This window comes from Callorhinus ursinus, unplaced genomic scaffold (assembly GCF_003265705.2).
Source record: "Callorhinus ursinus isolate GAN/ISIS: 27379988/994484 unplaced genomic scaffold, GSC_fseal_2.0 scaffold65, whole genome shotgun sequence".
Classification (NCBI taxonomy): domain Eukaryota; kingdom Metazoa; phylum Chordata; class Mammalia; order Carnivora; family Otariidae; genus Callorhinus; species Callorhinus ursinus.
Window position 1 is genome coordinate 5,127,969 of NW_027397127.1, and position 17,080 is coordinate 5,145,048.

At 41.3% G+C, this 17,080-nt stretch overlaps 1 protein-coding gene across 3 annotated transcripts in view; it reads left to right on the forward strand.

Moving 5' to 3' along the window:
- Positions 1-6,471: 6,471 nt before the first annotated feature.
- Positions 6,472-17,080, forward strand: part of ACSL4 (acyl-CoA synthetase long chain family member 4) — an 81,513-nt gene continuing 70,904 nt past the window's right edge. For 2 of the 3 annotated variants that reach the window (XM_025853736.2, XM_025853737.2), the window contains exon 1: positions 6,474-6,647. The gene's annotated coding sequence lies outside the window, so the exon portion shown is untranslated. Of the gene's footprint in view, positions 6,648-17,080 lie in introns of all 3 variants that reach the window. The other variant, XM_025853734.2, reaches the window with a different exon arrangement.

Genomic DNA, 17,080 nt, shown 5'->3' on the forward strand with positions numbered 1-17,080 from the left:
GGGCTAACCTATATAGAGATGCTTGAACAGATATGCAAAGATACTTGCACAGGGATATTAATTGGAGTATTGTGAAGAATTAGGGGAAAATTCTGAATGTTCATTAATAGGGATATGACGAATACATCATGGTACATCCATACTATGGAATACTGGGTAGCAGTTAAAAAAAAAAAAGGCTTACTTAGATATCTACATACAAACATAATACCATGGAGTGATGTTTGTGATACATTATTAAATGGATAAGAGTAATTTGTAGAGCAATATGTATAATACGTTCTCATTTTGAAAAATAAGTATGTGTTACCGTGTATGTGCATGGCAAACATTTGGGAAGATGTGTATCAGCTTGTTCACAGCTGTCATCATCTCTATAGAGCAGGACAAGAGACCCCTTTTACTTTATATGCTTCTATTTGAACGAAAGAAGTGAACATGAATTTCTTTTATAAGAAAAAGAATAATAGAGACAAGCAGTAGAAAAGTGGGGCTTACAGTATGAAAATTTGCTTAAAAGTAGTCTTCCAGGAACGTATTCATCCGAGAACAGTGATGCATAGCTACAAAGAGTTTGGACAATTTTACATAAGGACTCATTTGCATCATGGTTCAATTAAGAGAGAACCGATTCATGAGCTGATTTGGATTGCCCAGTGGCAACAAAATCAGATTTGTTGAACTCTTTCATAAATACTATTGAAATGAGCTCGTCGAAAGTTGAGGTTAGACCCTGAATCTGAAAGCTTCCTGTTTAGATGGTGTGGATTAGATACATAATCTAGCTAAAAGTGACTCAAAATCTATGAGTTTACATTCTGGATATTTGCTTTCAATGTCCTTTTGTAGGAGGGCTTCCCCCTGTGTCTAATACAGAAGTAGGATGTTCCAAAATGAGAATTTCCTTCTCTTTTAAATGGGTTTATGTGATAATGAAATGGGTATGTGAAATGTTACTTATTCAGCCATATGCACATTTTCCTCTGAAATAATAATAGTATCTACCTTGTAAGCTTACTGTGCAGGTAAAATGAAATAATGCATGTAAAATCTTTGGGGCAGTGTCTGGCACAGAGTAAGTATTTAATACCTGGTGGCCATTGTTATTTAAACATGTTGCTAAAGATTTTCCATTTGAATAACAATAACTTAGCCTGGACTGGGTGCCACATATGATCCAAGTGAAGGAGACAGTTTTATTATAGCATTTTAGTTTGGAGAAGGATTGCTTTGAATAAATGTTCAAGGCTTAAGCAGAATGAATATGTAGGTATAATGAAGGGGTTTGTCCATTTCACAGAAGGCATTAGCAAAGGGCATATTTAGAGGATTGAAGGGAATGGAGGTTAGCGTGCGGGTTACAGAGTGATTTAGTAAATGAAAGTGAAGGTGGTGGTTGTAGACCACTTAAGGAATTTAGCCCTCGGCTTTAAAGAAAGTCATTCAATAAACAGGAGAATCTGGAGAAAGGCTGGTGTGGTGTAAATGGAAGGATGTGATTTTGGTACCAGCTTCCTTTTTTTCTCATCCATAGAATGAAGAGGTCAAACTTGGTAATTAATAGCCATTGTTTTCTCCACACTTGTCATAAACCAGGCTTTTTATGAACATGGTTTCATTTAATCCTCCCTCAGAAGAGCCCTGATGGGGGGACCATTATTAGCCCCAATTTAGAGACGAGGAGGCTGAGGCTCTGAAGACATTATGTAACTGGGTCCAGGGTGGTCCACGTCCAAAGCCCACATGGTCTCCATGCTGCTAGTCTGCCTCTGAGTGGCCTCCCAGCTCTAGTAGTCAATGATTCCGAGTAAGGGACATTTGAAAATGGTCGTTATTTGCCTTGTCTTTTAAGAATGGAAGATGAAATCGAATGTTCTTGTATATGAAAGGGAAAGGAAAAGGAAGAGAGATTGAATATGAGTTATGATACTGATGACATTTCTTTTTTTTTAAGATTTTATTTATTTATAGACACAGAGAGAGACACAGCGAGAGAGGGAACACAAGCAGAGGGAGTGGGAGAGGAAGAAGCGGGCTCCCCGCTGAGCAGGGAGCCCGATGCGGGGCTCGATCCCAGGACCCTGGGACCATGACCCTTGCCCAAGGCAGACGCTTAACGACTGAGCCACCCAGGTGCCCCCGATGACATTTCTTTTCCCCTAACATTATTGGGCTAGAATGACTACAGAAAGTGGACAAAAATATACTGAAGGTAATTTCCATGCCGTTCCCATGACACCCACCGCCCATTTCATTTGCCTCCTGCCCTAGGGATAATCTGAATATTTTGTTCTTTCTGTCCCTTTTGGGGAGGTTACTAAAACAATTTGCAAGGACACTGGAGGATTTTATTTAGAGGGGATAGGAGTTCACTTTTAAAAGGACGAAGAAGGAATTAGTAAGAGACACTGAAGTCAAGTTCCATTAAAACCCTGCTGGGATTTTGCTTTGGACTGCACGGGATTTTATCGATTAATTTGGGAAGAATTGAGTCTTTATAATCCTATCCCTTTCCATTCAGACGCATGGGGTGTCTTTCCCTTTGCTTTGGTCTTTCCATGAATATAAAAACCTGTCCAATGTGCAGGAATGAAAAATAGTTCTTTGGAAAGATAAAAGGATCATTTCTCAAACAACAACATCTAGATCTAACTACTACACCTCTGACCAGTTTTAAATAGAGGAGCTTGGGTTATTATTTATGTTCACAGTAAGATCACCTCCTGTCTAGGTTTCTGATTTCACTGGTTGTTTCACACACGCCATTGAAGACAGTCTTTGGCCTGGTGATTGGGCCTGAAATAAAGAAGGCCTTGCTAATGGCAAAGCATAACGTAACTTGTCTATGCAAACATTATTGTAAAGTCCCGCTGCTTGTAGTTGGACCACAGGAGGAAGTTATTATTTTATAAACCTGTGAAATATGTTTAACACGCAAAAGCTTGTTACACGGTCAATGAAGAACAGTTGTTTTCTGCCCTCCCATGAATTACTAATGCCCAGGAGCAGCCTGGCTATCAGTTTCAGCTTTTTAGGGCAGGAGAGTAAAGTGAGCAAGGCCTGAGTATCAGTACCAGCTAACGGAGTTGTCGCGTTTAATTCCACTCGGTTTCAAACAGCTTCATTTTTCAGGCTTTTCTTGCTTTTTATGTTGTAGTTTGAATCTGTCGACCGCACCGTCTGTTTTCCTGTTTTCCATTTCCATGTTTATCTCTTCGGTTTCTAATTGGGTTGGCAGTCCTGGGTAAGACTTCATTCGGAGGAAGCCTGATGTCGTGGCCAATGCCGTCATCCAGCAGTCACGAGAACCGTGGTAGGAAATCCAGGCTCTGTTACTAGTTAGCTGGGGGGACTGGACAAGTCCTTAAACCTGGATCTATTTCTCCACCTGTAAAATAGTGATAGTAATCCCCTATTTTCCTAACTGGTAAACAATTGTGCAAATGTTCTCTCTAAAATGCCAGGCAGCTGGCTAGGGGACCGTTTTGTTCCTGGGTAGGAGGAGTGCTGGAGGGTTTCTGATGACAAGAAGTTAAACAAGGTTTGTTTTGACCTTGAAAAAGTGAGAAAGGAAAGCTAGAAATTGTATGGAGCCACTTGGTTTCCTTTTTGGAGATGTAGCATTTCTTCTGTCTTCGTCCTGGGTGTGGTTCACTGTAGAGCAAAGGGGAGATATGGTCTATGATAAAAGGTAATGTATCTCTGAAACAAATAATACATTATGTGTTAAGAAGAAGAAGAAGAAGAAGAAGAAGAAGAAGAAGAAGAAGAAGAAGAAGGAGAAGAATATAGCAGAAGGGGAAGAATGAAGGGGGGGAATCGGAGGGGGAGATAAACCATGAGAGACGATGGACTCTGAAAAACAAACTGAGGGTTCTAGAGGGGAGGGGGGTGGGGGGATGGGTTAGCCTGGTGATGGGTATTAAAGAGGGCACGTTCTGCGTGGAGCACTGGGTGTCATACGCAAATAATGAATCATGGAACGCTACATCAAAAACTAATGATGTAATGTATGGTGATTAACATAACATAATAATAATAATAAAAAAGGTAGCCAGAACTGTCTGCGTTAATAAATAACTTAAGTGATAAAGATCCTGAAAAACTGAAAGAGTTTCTGGATCTGATAAATAGATCTATATCTACATTATACACATAGGTACATGCAGAGGCATGTATGTATACAAAGTCATACATACCAACAAAAACTGATAGCTTCAGGCTCTTTCCTTGGTACCTTTTAAAGTTGAAGCAACTTCAGTAAGTTAAGGGCTCAGTGTTCAGAGGAGATTACCTAGTTGAAGAGGTCTGGGCTAAATGACAGTGAAGAAAATGGACAAAAGTACTCTTTATTTATTTTTTTAGAGAGGGGCCGAGAGAGAATCCTCAAGCAGATTCCACGCCCAATGCAGGGTCGTCGTGGGGCTTGATATCAGGACCCTGAGATCATGACCTGATTGGAAATCAAGAGTCAGAGGCTTAACCGACTGAGCCACCCAGGCGCCCCAACAAAAGTACTCTTTAATTGTAAGTTCTTTTTCTTCCCGGTCCAATGGATTGACTTATGTGCTACACTGGGTCTGTCCTGTGTCTGTGTTTTAATTCCATGACTAGACACTAAATTTGTTGAGGGCAGGGATGATCATTCCTTCTATTTCATTTGTGTTAACGCTGTTATGGATGACAGTGCTCTGTACACTGCAGGTACCCAGTGAATTATATAGCTGACAAATGATTACTTATTTCTGGTATTACAACAAGATCTCATAAAATAAACACGACAAACTCGTTGTTTGAAGTCCTGAACTTTCTAGGTCAATCTCGAAAAAGGAAGTTCTTGACTGCCATAGTAATATTTGTAGGCATATTATAGGTAGGTGGGTGGGCCTTTTGGAAATTGGCTGAGTAATCCCACTTCAGAGTAAGTAACACACAAGAGCTGTAGCTCTATGCTCTCCAACTGTGGGCCTCCGACCACGCATAGTGTCACCTGGGATACTTATTAAAAAATCAAATTTCTAAGACCCACTCAGATCCTAACCACAGTATCTGGAGGTTGTAGCTCCAGGCACCCATATTTTTTTAAATTTTATTTTATTATGTTATGTTAGTCACCATTCATTACATCATTATTTTTTTAAAGGTTTTTTTTAAGATTTTATTTATTTATTTTAGATTTTATTTATTTGAGAGGGAGAGAATGAGAGATAGAGAGCACAAGAGGGAGGAGGGTCAGAGGGAGAAGCAGACTCCCCGCTGAGCAGGGAGCCCGATGCGGGACTCGATCCCGGGACTCCAGGACCATGACCTGAGCCGAAGGCAGTCGCTTAACCAACTGAGCCACCCAGGCGCCCTACATCATTAGTTTTTGATGTAGTCATATTCTAACAAGCACCCGAGATTATTTGGATGCATACTGAAGCTTAAGAACGACTCTAGTCTGTAATCTGAAGGGGTGACACACACATGTGTAATTCTATGGGAAGATGGAAAACAGCAAGAGAAATGAAATGTCCACTACTAGCTGGAAGAGGAAGCTAGTCCTCCATTATGCATCAGGGAACTTGGAAGAATATTGGTGCTTTACTTCTTCTGGTGATACATTCTTGGCAGCTTGTCGTGGCTCATTTACAATTATGGTCTGTCCCTTTTGCAGTCGGGACAGTTCACCAGAATCTTACTTTTAACAGCAATTTCTTGAATCTCTTGGGAATGGTCTTTGTAGGGCTGGCTCCTAAGCTACGATCGTGGCCAGTGAACTGTCACAATGCTGCAGGGACTTCTCCTTATTAGTTGTGGGCTCTTTGGCCATGACCCCGGGGTGGAAAGGAAAGGCATCAAGTGAACCCCGCCCCCCCCCAGGCATCCTTGTGATATTTCACGAACGGGAGGGAGCGGGGGTCTTAACGCAGTGAGAGGCGAGGTAAGAGGAACCGGGGGCAGTAGCTCAGGCTTGGAGGAGCAGGATGCCTTTAATCGAAGACTAGAATCTCCGTCTGAAAAAAAGAGTAGAAGTCCAAAGATGAATATCTCTAAAGGGCAGCTGGAAGATGACCCGAGGGGAACTTTCCTCTCGGAGCTGAGTCCTAGGAAGCGAGCACAGGTGCGGGCGTGGGAGCGCTCCAAACCTCTCTGAAATCAGATAGGCGCTAGGCCCTTCCGAAAACACACTCGATAAGGTGACCGGCCGGCCCGCCCGGCGGCACAGAAGCCGGAGCGAGAGGTTGCGGCGAGGCTGCGACGAGCCGTTAGGCGACGCGGTTCGCCCGCCGTGCCCCTCCTTCGCCTGGCGAAGCCCGCTGGGCCCCGCCTCCGCGGCTGACGTCTGGGGCGAGCGGAGGCGTGAGCGTGGGTGGGCCGAGACGTCGGCCGCCCGCGATTCGGCCGGCTCAGCCACACCACCGCGCGCCCCCGCTCCGCCCGCCCCTCCGGGTGCGTCTATTCCGGGCTCGCGCCGCGCCGCGCCGCGCCGCGCCTCGTCCCGCCTCCGCCGGCCCTCCGGGTGCGCGCGCGTCGCTGCGGCTTTTTCTCCGGCCTCCGCGGCGCGCCCCTCCTCGCCCCAGCGCTAGCGGGCACGCGGCTCTTCCGCAGGCTTCCCGACTGCCAGGCGCGGGCCGGCTGCGAAGACACCGTGGGCCGCGTCTCCGGTGAGTAGCCCCAGCTGCTGACCCCTGCCGGAGTCGGCGCCCGAGTTCCGGCGGCCCCGCCGTCCCACACCTGAGCCCCGCGGAGGTGGAGGGGACGTCCCAGTTCCCGGAATGGGCTCCCTTTCTCCTGGAGCCCGGCCCAGCTACCTGCCCAACTACCTGCCCACCTGCATCCCCTCCCCGGGGGGCCGGGAAGGTTTCCCGGGGTCTCTGCATCTTCTCCGTTGAAGCCCGGCTTGCCTCTCTTCCTGCGGCCCACCGCCCCCCACCCCGCGAGGGCCAGAAGCATCCTCCCGACAGGGCTCCTGTGCTTTGCCGCGACCCTTTCCGAAGAAGCGCCTCAAGTGCTCGCCAGACCTCCAAACGACCTTTAGGGCGCCCCTAGACCTCAACACCATCTTGTCCCCTCCGGGTCGGTCTGGCTCCGAGGGCTAGGAGATCTCTCTGGCCCTGGCAGCAACCGCCCTTTGGATTTGAGGGATGCCCTGGCTTCCGCTATCCTTTTAGCTTCCGTATTTTTAGGTATGTTAGAAAACGACTGAATTCTAGCAGAAGCATGCTTGTATTTTTTTCCTGTTCTTTCTATCTACATCCCTGTCCTCACGAATGCTGTATATTTAGCATTAGCTTTATTCACTTCCTCTTCCTCTCAGTTGAGTACCCTACAGAAATAATTGCGGCCAATGTCTATAGCACATAGAAAAATCGAGGAGAATATGATTCATTGCTGAACCCCCATCAAGGGGTTACATATTTTAAATAGGACGTCATTTCTCCTCTGCACTCCAGCATCTCCTCCTTGAAAGGCATTTTTCCACCCTCTTGAAATGAATTTTGCTCTTGTCTCACCTTCAAAATAATCAGTCATTGCTCCAAGAAATGACGGTGAGATGCAGAATAAGGGCAAAATGGCATTTGAAAAATGAATCCCTTTGACAGAGTAATAAGCAGTCTGCTTTATTGGTTAATGGCTAAATTGACGCCTCAGTTCATGTACAAAAATGAGGATGTTGGACTAGAGCACAAATAAGGTTCCTCTAGTGTTTTGATTCTAGGACTTCTAAATTCATGCTTAGTTCCATATTGCGTGATGGAGATTTAACCTAAATAAAACCCCATTTCCCGGTAGTTGCTTTGTCACTTTAGTTTTTCTTGGATTTTGCCTGTAATAGTTGTAACTGTTCTTGATACATAAGGCTGTGCGCAAGTGGCGATTCAATTACAGTACCGTCAACGAGCATATCAGTCAGGCTTTTTATGGCATAAGGCCTCTTCCTTGAATTGTAAAGTAGCTCTCTTTTTCAACTGAAGCCACTATAGTGTAAGACATGTAAGACTCCTGTTAGAATTAACACCCTCGCCACCATTTAGGTGGAGGATGACAGTAGACCGTTAGTATACTTGCACCATAGGATAAAGTACCATTTTGTTCTGATATGGGAAGTAATTTGACACTTAAAAAATCCGTGGGAAGGTGTAATGCAACAATTAAAAGCTTTCCCCCTGAAAACCCTATTAAAAAAAATAAGTGATTCAGATGAACATTTTTGTTTGTGTTTCGGGTAGGGGTGGGATAAGTGGAGGAGAAAGGAGAGTCTTGCCCAATTCAATAAGAGGAGAAATGAATTGGGGCTCTGGAGAGGCTCTGGATCCAGCTCTAGCTAATTGTATAACCCTGAACAACTCACTTAGCCTCTCTTCATTTTTGCATCTGTAAAAGTGCTGTGATGATTGGCAGAGTGAGCCATAAGCCCCCTAATTTGAATTCTTTGTTCTTCTACTGAAAAAAATACATATATAATGAATCTGTATATGTGATCATATGACGTAAGTTGCATTAACGCTGTGCTGTAAGTTCTTAGTTATACCAGTTGTCTAGCATGTTTTTTTCAAAGATCTGCATATATTTGTTCCAGTGTATGTGTGCACAATTCTTAATTCATCCTTATCAAATGAGTGGAGACTATATGTGGAAGTCTTTAAATTGAGAAGCATTTTACAAAAGTCAGGTATTGTTAACTTCTGCTTGCAAGTGAAATGTGTGCATACCACACTCTTTAAAAAATGTCCGTGGCTTTTAGAAGTTTGAAAGTGAATGTGTACATGCTGCCTACTGCCTTGTAACTGTAATTGACTAGGAACTTTGAAGACTATGCTGGCATCTCATTCATTCATTTATCACTCATTGAGCTTATCTCGTTCCTTCAGCTGTCACTTATTTTGTGCCAGGCCACCAGGACATGATGGTGAAGAAGACCATCTTTATGACTTTATAGTCTGGGATGGTTATGGGAGGGTTGTGAAGAGATAGATGTATATACAGTTTATTTTTATTAACAGCAACGACAGCATTCAAATCAGGGACATAAACAAAATCCTGGGGACCTCACAGCTCCATAGGGGAGGAGGAGATGATTGTATTAATTGTAGCCTGTAGCTTCTCTTCCTGGCATTCCTTTTCTCTCCCTTCCTTGACTTTCAATTCCTGAGACGTAGCAAAAATAAAAGCTTGATTTTTCCACTCCTATCACTGGCTGGTGTTCTATACTCTTTTTCATTCTTTGTCTTTTAACCATTCATATTGAGGTAGCTGTAGATTCTCATACAGTTCTAAGAAACAATACCCTTCCTCTCATTTTCCCCGGTGGTAACATCTGCACAGCTGTAGTATAATACCACAACAAAGAAATTGAAATAGATACAATTCATCCACCTGATTCAGAGATCACCAGTTATCCGTGCACTCATTTGCCTGTGTGTATTTAGTTCTGTGCAGTGTTATCATATGGGTAAATGCATGTAACCACCTCCAGGGTAAAGATACAGTTGCATCACCATGAGGATCCCTGGTGTTGCCCTTTTATAGCCACAGCTATCTCCCTCCCTCGCTGATCCCCGGCAGCCACTAATCTATTTTCCATGCCTATAATTTCATCATTTCAAGAATGCTATATAAATGGAATCATACAGTATGTAACTTCTGGAGATGGGCTTTTTTTTTTTCTTTCCCTCCATTTAGGGTGGTTCCTTGGAGATTCTTGTAGGGAGTCTATCTTGTATCCAGTTAGTTCCTTTTCATTGCTGAGTCATATTCGGTGTGTATACATGCCCCTTTGCTGTGTTGTATTCCATGGTGTGGATATGCCCCAGTTTGTGTCACCATTCACCGATTGAAGGACATCTGGTTGTTTCCTGGTTTTTGTTCTGAACGAATTATAAATAAAGCTCCTATGAACGAGTGTGTACTGGTTTTTGTGTGAACACAAATTTCCATTTTTCTGGGGTAGAGGCCCAAGAGTGCCGTTGCTGGTGGTAAGGTAGTTGCGTGTTTCCTCTTAAAAGCAACTGCCTAACAGTTTTCCAGAGTGGCTGTACTGTTTTGTGCTCCCGCCAGCAGTGTATGAAGGCTCTTCATCTTTGCAGCATTTGCCATTCTTACTGTCTTCTGTTTTAGCCATTCGGATTGGTGTCTAGCGTTATCTTGTCACAGTTTTAATTTGCATTTCCTCAGTGGCTAATGATGTTGAACATCTTTTCATGTGCTGATTTGCCATCTCTGTATCCTCTTTGGTGAGATGTATGTTCATGTATTTTGTCCATTTTCTTGTTAGTTTTTTTTTTTTTGTACTGTCGCGTTCTGAGAGTTCCTTATATATTCTAAATACTAGTCCTTTGTTAGGTACGTGGCTTGCAAATATATTCTCCCAGTCTGTAGCTTGTCTTTTCATCCTCTTCACAGGGAGTTTCAAAGATCAAAAGTCTTTAATTTTGATGAGGTCCAGTTTATCAATTTTTCCTTTTACGGATGGTGCCTTTGGTGTCAAGGGGTCTTCTGTGCCTTTGTTATTTAATTTTATTCCTTGCTGTTCTGTATAACATTCAATATTTCTGTAAGCAGTGGAACATTTTTTCATTTCAGCGATCCTAGAGCTCAAATGTGTTCTGTGAACAAGTGGCCTTGATGGCTTAGAGTGTGAATACATACTCACACGTGCTCTTGCTATATTAAAATGGCTGCCATCTTTTGTGCCTTGAAAATATAATTTCTGCCTTACCAGGCTGTGAAGTGTTAAAATTAATTTTAAAATTAAGTGGATATGATGTGCCAAGGAGATTTTTGGTTTCATTTTCTAAATTAAAACTATTTTGGCAAAACTGTATAGGTTTTTTGTTTTTTAGTCAAGGTTTTTGGTAAGTGATCCAAAGAACAAATCTCTGTTCTCATTTAATGTTTCCTTCTGTGTTTCAAGTAGTGAGGTCATGACTCTTGACCATGTATTTAGTAGGCTTTTTATACTCAGTGTTGATTACCAGAATAAGGAATAAAAGTATGTCTAGACTCTGTATTTTCCTTTTAGAGTAGTTACTTAGTGTTCATCTTCATTTTCTTTAAAAATTATATTTTGAACAATGGATGTGCTCCTTTTATGAGAACTTATAGGAAAAGGTTAGTGAATAATTTTGAGAGTATTCATTTCTGTAAGATGATACTGAAATTATTAGTTGTCCCTTCAGTGTCACCATATTTGCTCAAATAAGTGTACAGCTAGGGTAGAGGGTTCCTATTTGATAAAGATCAATCACTGGTGAAAGGCAAGGGCTGGCAAAATACTGCTGGTGTCCAAATCCTGCCCACTACCAATAAACTTCTCTTGGAACGCAACCACATCCATTCATTTATACCTTGTCTGGCTGCATTCAAAACACAGTATCGGAGTCAAAACAGAGAATGTATGGCCCCCAAAGCCTATTTACTCTCTGGACCTTTCCAAACAAAGTTTACCCAGAGATAGAGCAGCCTTATAAATTATTAAGTCCCTGTGTTCTGAAGGAAATTTAGCAAACTTAACTTTGACTTTTAGTACCTTTTATTTTATTTTATTTTATTTTATTGTACCTTTTAGTTACATTTCCTTGGGAAGCTGTGGTTCAGAAGAGTGTATTCATTTTCTTTACTAAGTCTATAAGGCACTGTGGTCTAGGAGCAGCAGTAAGGAATGGATGGAGGGTTGGGAAAGTGGATTCTGTTGTTTTCCTTGTTAAGTGTGGGCTATTTCACCATGATGCAGATGTTCAGATATGGCAACTGGTGAGATTCAGCAAGAGGTCTATGCATTTGTGATGGCCCTCGGAGATTCTAATTGTAAGCCAGGGTGCTAGTGACAGAGCCAGGTACAACAGTGCTGTCGCCCCTGCTCCCAGCACTGCTCCCAAACCTTTAAATACATAGTAGTCTAGGCCTATCAAGCCGAACTCAGACTGTTGGTTTACTGTTTTGTTTGCATTGCTTTCTTTTGTCAGTTCGAAGTTGACACTTTAGTTTTCTTAAATGCCCTATGGATGATGTTGAAAATGGAAATTGAGTGAGGACAGTTGGCTCTACATTGGGAAAGAAATGGATCCCTGCCTCCCATCATATACAAAAAGAAATTAAGGATGTATTAAAAAAATTAGGTATATATTTTTAAAACTTCTGGAAAGTATAAGACAACCAGAACAGAGTTAAAATGCAAGTGACGGGACTAGGGGAAAATACCATTTACATATGCAATAGAAGCTTTAATTGACTTCTACCTAATTGACTCACCACATGACATGATGCCCTTCGTTTCCTTTGTAAAATGCACTGCACTGAACACTTGCTATTAGTAGGCTGATCTCCAGTATGCCAGTATGCTTGAGGACCCACCATTGGAACAGATGCTTTTGTTACTTAACCTATAAAAATTTACAGATGAAATGATACGATGTCTGGGATTTGCTTCAAATTTTGTGGGGGATGGGGTGGAGGTGAGGAGTGCATAGAGATGTAAAAAAAAATAAATAAAATTCAGCACGTGTGAATAATTGTTGAAGCTGGGTGATGGATATAGTCAAGTCATTATAACAAAACGAATTGAGTGTTTTGGAGAGTTGATGAAAACAAGTGACTACTGTCCAGTTAGATGTGGGTAAGACGACAAAAGATTAGTATAAAATAAGGGAAAAATCTAAAGTTTTCTTCACTCATAGTGCTTTCTAAGTGCCTTTTAAGTTATTTGAAGTTATACATTTTCTAAGAATTCAGTTTAAATTGCTTCATAGTCAGTGGGCCCGGAGTTAAAGAAAAAGGTCTTCTTGGCCCTCTATCAAAAGTTTGAGGAATGTGTGTACATTTACTACTGATGAAATGTTTGTCATGTGCATATTTCTTATGATTGTTTACCTTAATTGACCTTTTCAATGAACTTATCAACTGTTCCAAATAACATTAGATAAAAAGGCTTCTACTATATACTCTGGTTTCTCTTCAGTTCGCATAAATCTTTCACCTTTTACTAAAAAATTCTTCTGTATAATATCCATGATATATAAAGAGCTCCTACAAATCAATAAGAAAAAGGCACACATTAGAGAAAGTAGCAGAGGGTTATGAATTGGCGTTTCCCAGAAAAAGAAAGAAAAATGATGAATAAGAAGAAAGATCCTTAAGTTTCGTCTAGTAATTAGGGAAATGAAAACCATTTTTCCCCAAATACATTGGTAAAACTAAATATAATATCCACTTTTAGCAAAGAAATGGGTACTATCATACACTGTTACTGAGAGTGCAGATTGTATAGCTTCTTGATAAAAAATACCCACATCCTTTCATTTTAAAATGTACGTATGTTTTGACCCAGCAATACTGTTAGGAAACAAGGGAAATATCTGCACATGTGTATGAAGGATACATACAAGGTTTCACTGTAGTGAAACTGGTCATAACAGTGAAACCTTCAGAGCAACCTGAATGTCCATCAATAGGGGAGTTATTTAAATAATAATATGCTGTTCTATGGAATACCATAGGGCTATTAAAAGAAACCCTCAGACCTATATAAACTGACAAAGGAGTTCCAAAGTATGCTGTTAAAGGAGGGAGGTTCAGAAGGAGGGAGTCAGCCCTGTCCACCATACCACGATTCCACTTACCTAAAAACAACAGCGGACCTTTACTATGTGTGTGGATAATACAAAAAGGTCTGATTGATACATACCGTCTCTGGGGGAAAAGGGAGTGTTGTTAAAGGAAGGCATACTTTAATTTTTTACCCTGTACAGTTCTAGGGTGAGTTTCTAAATTTGTGATCACTATTTTGACAGTGATTATACGATGAATAGTCTGACATATTTATACCCTGGAGGATACTTACACTCCTTTTCTCGATATTGTGCATTATATGATGACACTATGCTAGAAATGCAGTGCTTTGTGTTTAGTGAGCACTCGGTACTTTTTTGGTAATTTCTCCCTTAGTTAAAGTACTAGTTATATCTTTTAGATTTTCTACACTAAAAATTTAAGTATAAAGAAGTATAAAGGCACTGTAATTCCATACCCAGGGAGATCTATTGCCACCTTTTGGGTATATATGTTTGTGCACACATATCTGTGTACACACACATAGGGGCACTTGCATGCACACATACGCACACATATGCACTTGTGCAAACTTATCTTTCTACAAAAACGGGTTCTTACTCTGTATACCGATTTGTAACTTGGCTTCCTTCAACTTGGCATTATATTGTGCGCATCTGTCAGGATTGGTAACTACGAATAAGTGGAAAAGACCTCTTGGTGGGAAAGGAAAAACACTGCTATGTAAATACAGTGTTCTAGTTAAAATAACTGGTTTCTAGGACAAACTATAATCTTACCAAAAAAAAAGTCATGGTCACCAAAAGTAAATAACCAAGGAATTTAAAAATTCTCAATGTTGAATCAGTTCAGTTCTGTTTTGAATTTAACTATGAGCATGTTCTTTAAATTGTAGTTACTAGTAATGATGTGTAAGTGCAATATATCACAATGTCATTAGCAATCTGTTTTGGATTGAGTTTTTTTTTTTTTTTTAGAGGGGGAAAGAGGGGTGAGGCACAGAGGGAGATGGAAAGAGAGACTCTTAAGCAGGCTCCACACCTAGCATGGAGCCCAACTCGGGGCTCCATCCCCCAACCCTGAGATCATGACCCGAGCCGAAATCAAGAGTCAGATGCTTAACCAACTGGGCTACCCAGGCACTCCAAGGAGTTTGATTTTGACAAGGACTTTAAAACTGAACTTGAACAGTTACTTTGATTCAGAGAAAAAACAACAGTTCTAATTTTTGGTAAAGGTATGGGCATATTTGTATTCTTTTACAAGTTATAAAAGTGAAGAAAATCTATGTTTTCTGTAGCAACATGCATCTGCATCTCTGATATCTCCGTCTTTAGTATATAAAACTGAATATTAGAACTGTGTTAGAGGATCAAGTTTGATTTGGGCAAGTACATATGCATTCTGCTCTCATGTCATCTAGAGGCATTTTTTTTAAAAAGTTTATTTAAATAATCTCTACACCCACCGTGGGGCTTGAACCCACAACCCCAAGATCAAGAGTCGCAGGCTCTTCCGACTGAAGCAGCCACAAGTCTGTCTAGAAGAATTTATTAGGTACATCCACTAAAGGTTCATTATAACCTCTTCCGGGTTTATGCTGTGAACTTAAGAGGTGAAAATTTTACCTTTACGTTACACTGAATACTTTTTGATACTTTAACTATTTTTAATGAATTCAATAGAGTACCAAAAGAGTCTGCCTTGCAGACAGTGGTGTGAATGTGAAGACACATGGTAGGTAGCTGCTTGTGTTTTTGCTATGGCGATTGAAACAGTGTCCCTGTTCTCCAAAGCTGTGCATCTCGGTTTTTTGGGACCTGATTTTGCAATACGAGGGTTTTTCTCTCATAGGTGCTGTCAAAGGAGCAGATTTTACAGAGGAGTCAGGATAGAGGTTCTGTATTTCCCACTTGATTAATGAGAGGGGCATGTGAGAGTCGACTGTTACGGAGGTGTTGAAAACATTAGTGGTAGATTCTAGCGGTTGTGAGGTGAATGCAGTGGAAGGCCAGGTGAAATACCTGGTTTCTCTTAGGTATTCTGTGTATTGTCTTGAATATGTGGTTAAAGGATTTAAATACGATTAAAAAAGCAGTGACTGGGTGGCTCAGTTGGTTAAGCGACTGCCTTCGGCTCAGGTCATGATCCTGGAGTCCCAGAATCGAGTCCCACATCGGGCTCCCTGCTCAGCGGGGAGTCTGCTTCTCCCTCTGATCCTCTTCCCTCTCATGCTCTCTATCTCTCACTCTCTCTCTCTCAAATAAATAAATAAAATCTTAAAAAAAATAAAAAAGCAGTGATAGGGTTTCGAAGGACCACTCCCCTGGAGGTACCCAAGTGAGGAGTCATCAAAGAAAATCTGGAGAAATGAGCAGAGTTGCTACCGTTGAGATGGGGATCATTCACTATGCTAAGAATATGTTAGTCGTTTCTGCTTCTCAGATGAACTGAAAGCTCAACGTTTCCCTCAGACAGGAAACAGGAACTTGGTGAATGAGCTTAAAATTCAGCTGTGGCTTTGAAAACTGAAGAGAAGTGAGAGTTAGCACTAATATCTCATGGGATGAATCCAAATAAAAGATGCTATGTTCCACATGACCACTGCAGATACGGAGAAGTTGCTTGAAAGAAAAATCCTACCTTGCCCGAGGGGTCGAACTGGACAGAACTAGCTATAAACAATTGTCAGATGAATGTGTTTTAGGCAAACAGCAGAAAAGAGAAAAGCAGGCTGGGGAAAATGGCATTCTTCTAACTGGAACCACAGAAACCTTCAGGATTTGGTCAATTGCAAGGTTGGTCTAGGATGGTTTGAAGTGTTTGGTAAAATATTTGGAATTCCCTCGGTACCCAGGCAGTTCCTTTCAGGAGTAGGTTAGAATTTCTGTGAATAAGTAGTTGCCATAACCAGGAAACTAGAAAAGATGCAGAGTTCAGGCTCATTTTTGGTGAATTATAGCAGCCCACAGATGGGAAGCTATGTGGTGTTTATTTCCCCAAATAGAAAGAAATGTAAGCATTAGCATATTCATTCAAATACAGTTACATTACACATTTTTAAGCAAAATGATTGAACTCATTGGGATGTTGTACAACTCAAATTTTCCCCCAGAAAGTTTTGGATTCCTAGATTTTGTTTTTAGTGTCAAGTATAAAGGTCAGGATTTTCATGTGGAAGCAGATTTCTAATTTATATACATATTTACATTAATTTTAATATTGTCTTGACCACCAAGACATTGTTGAGTATTAAAATGTTTGTAGGGTGGTAGTTTTCTTTAGGAACTATCCCCCAAAGAATTTATTCTTTACAGGTGGTATCCCTTAAAGTAGTTTTAGAGGAGACAGCTGCAAAATGGAAACCTTCATGAACCCCCTGCTGCCTTTTTATTCTTGTTTTGAATTGGAATCCCCCCACCTAACTTTCACAGCATTTCTTTGGGGACTATGTGGGTAGAAGTGAATGAGGGATGATTCTTGACTCCAGGCATACAAAATATTCGGTGGGTTTAAAATGACATCTAGC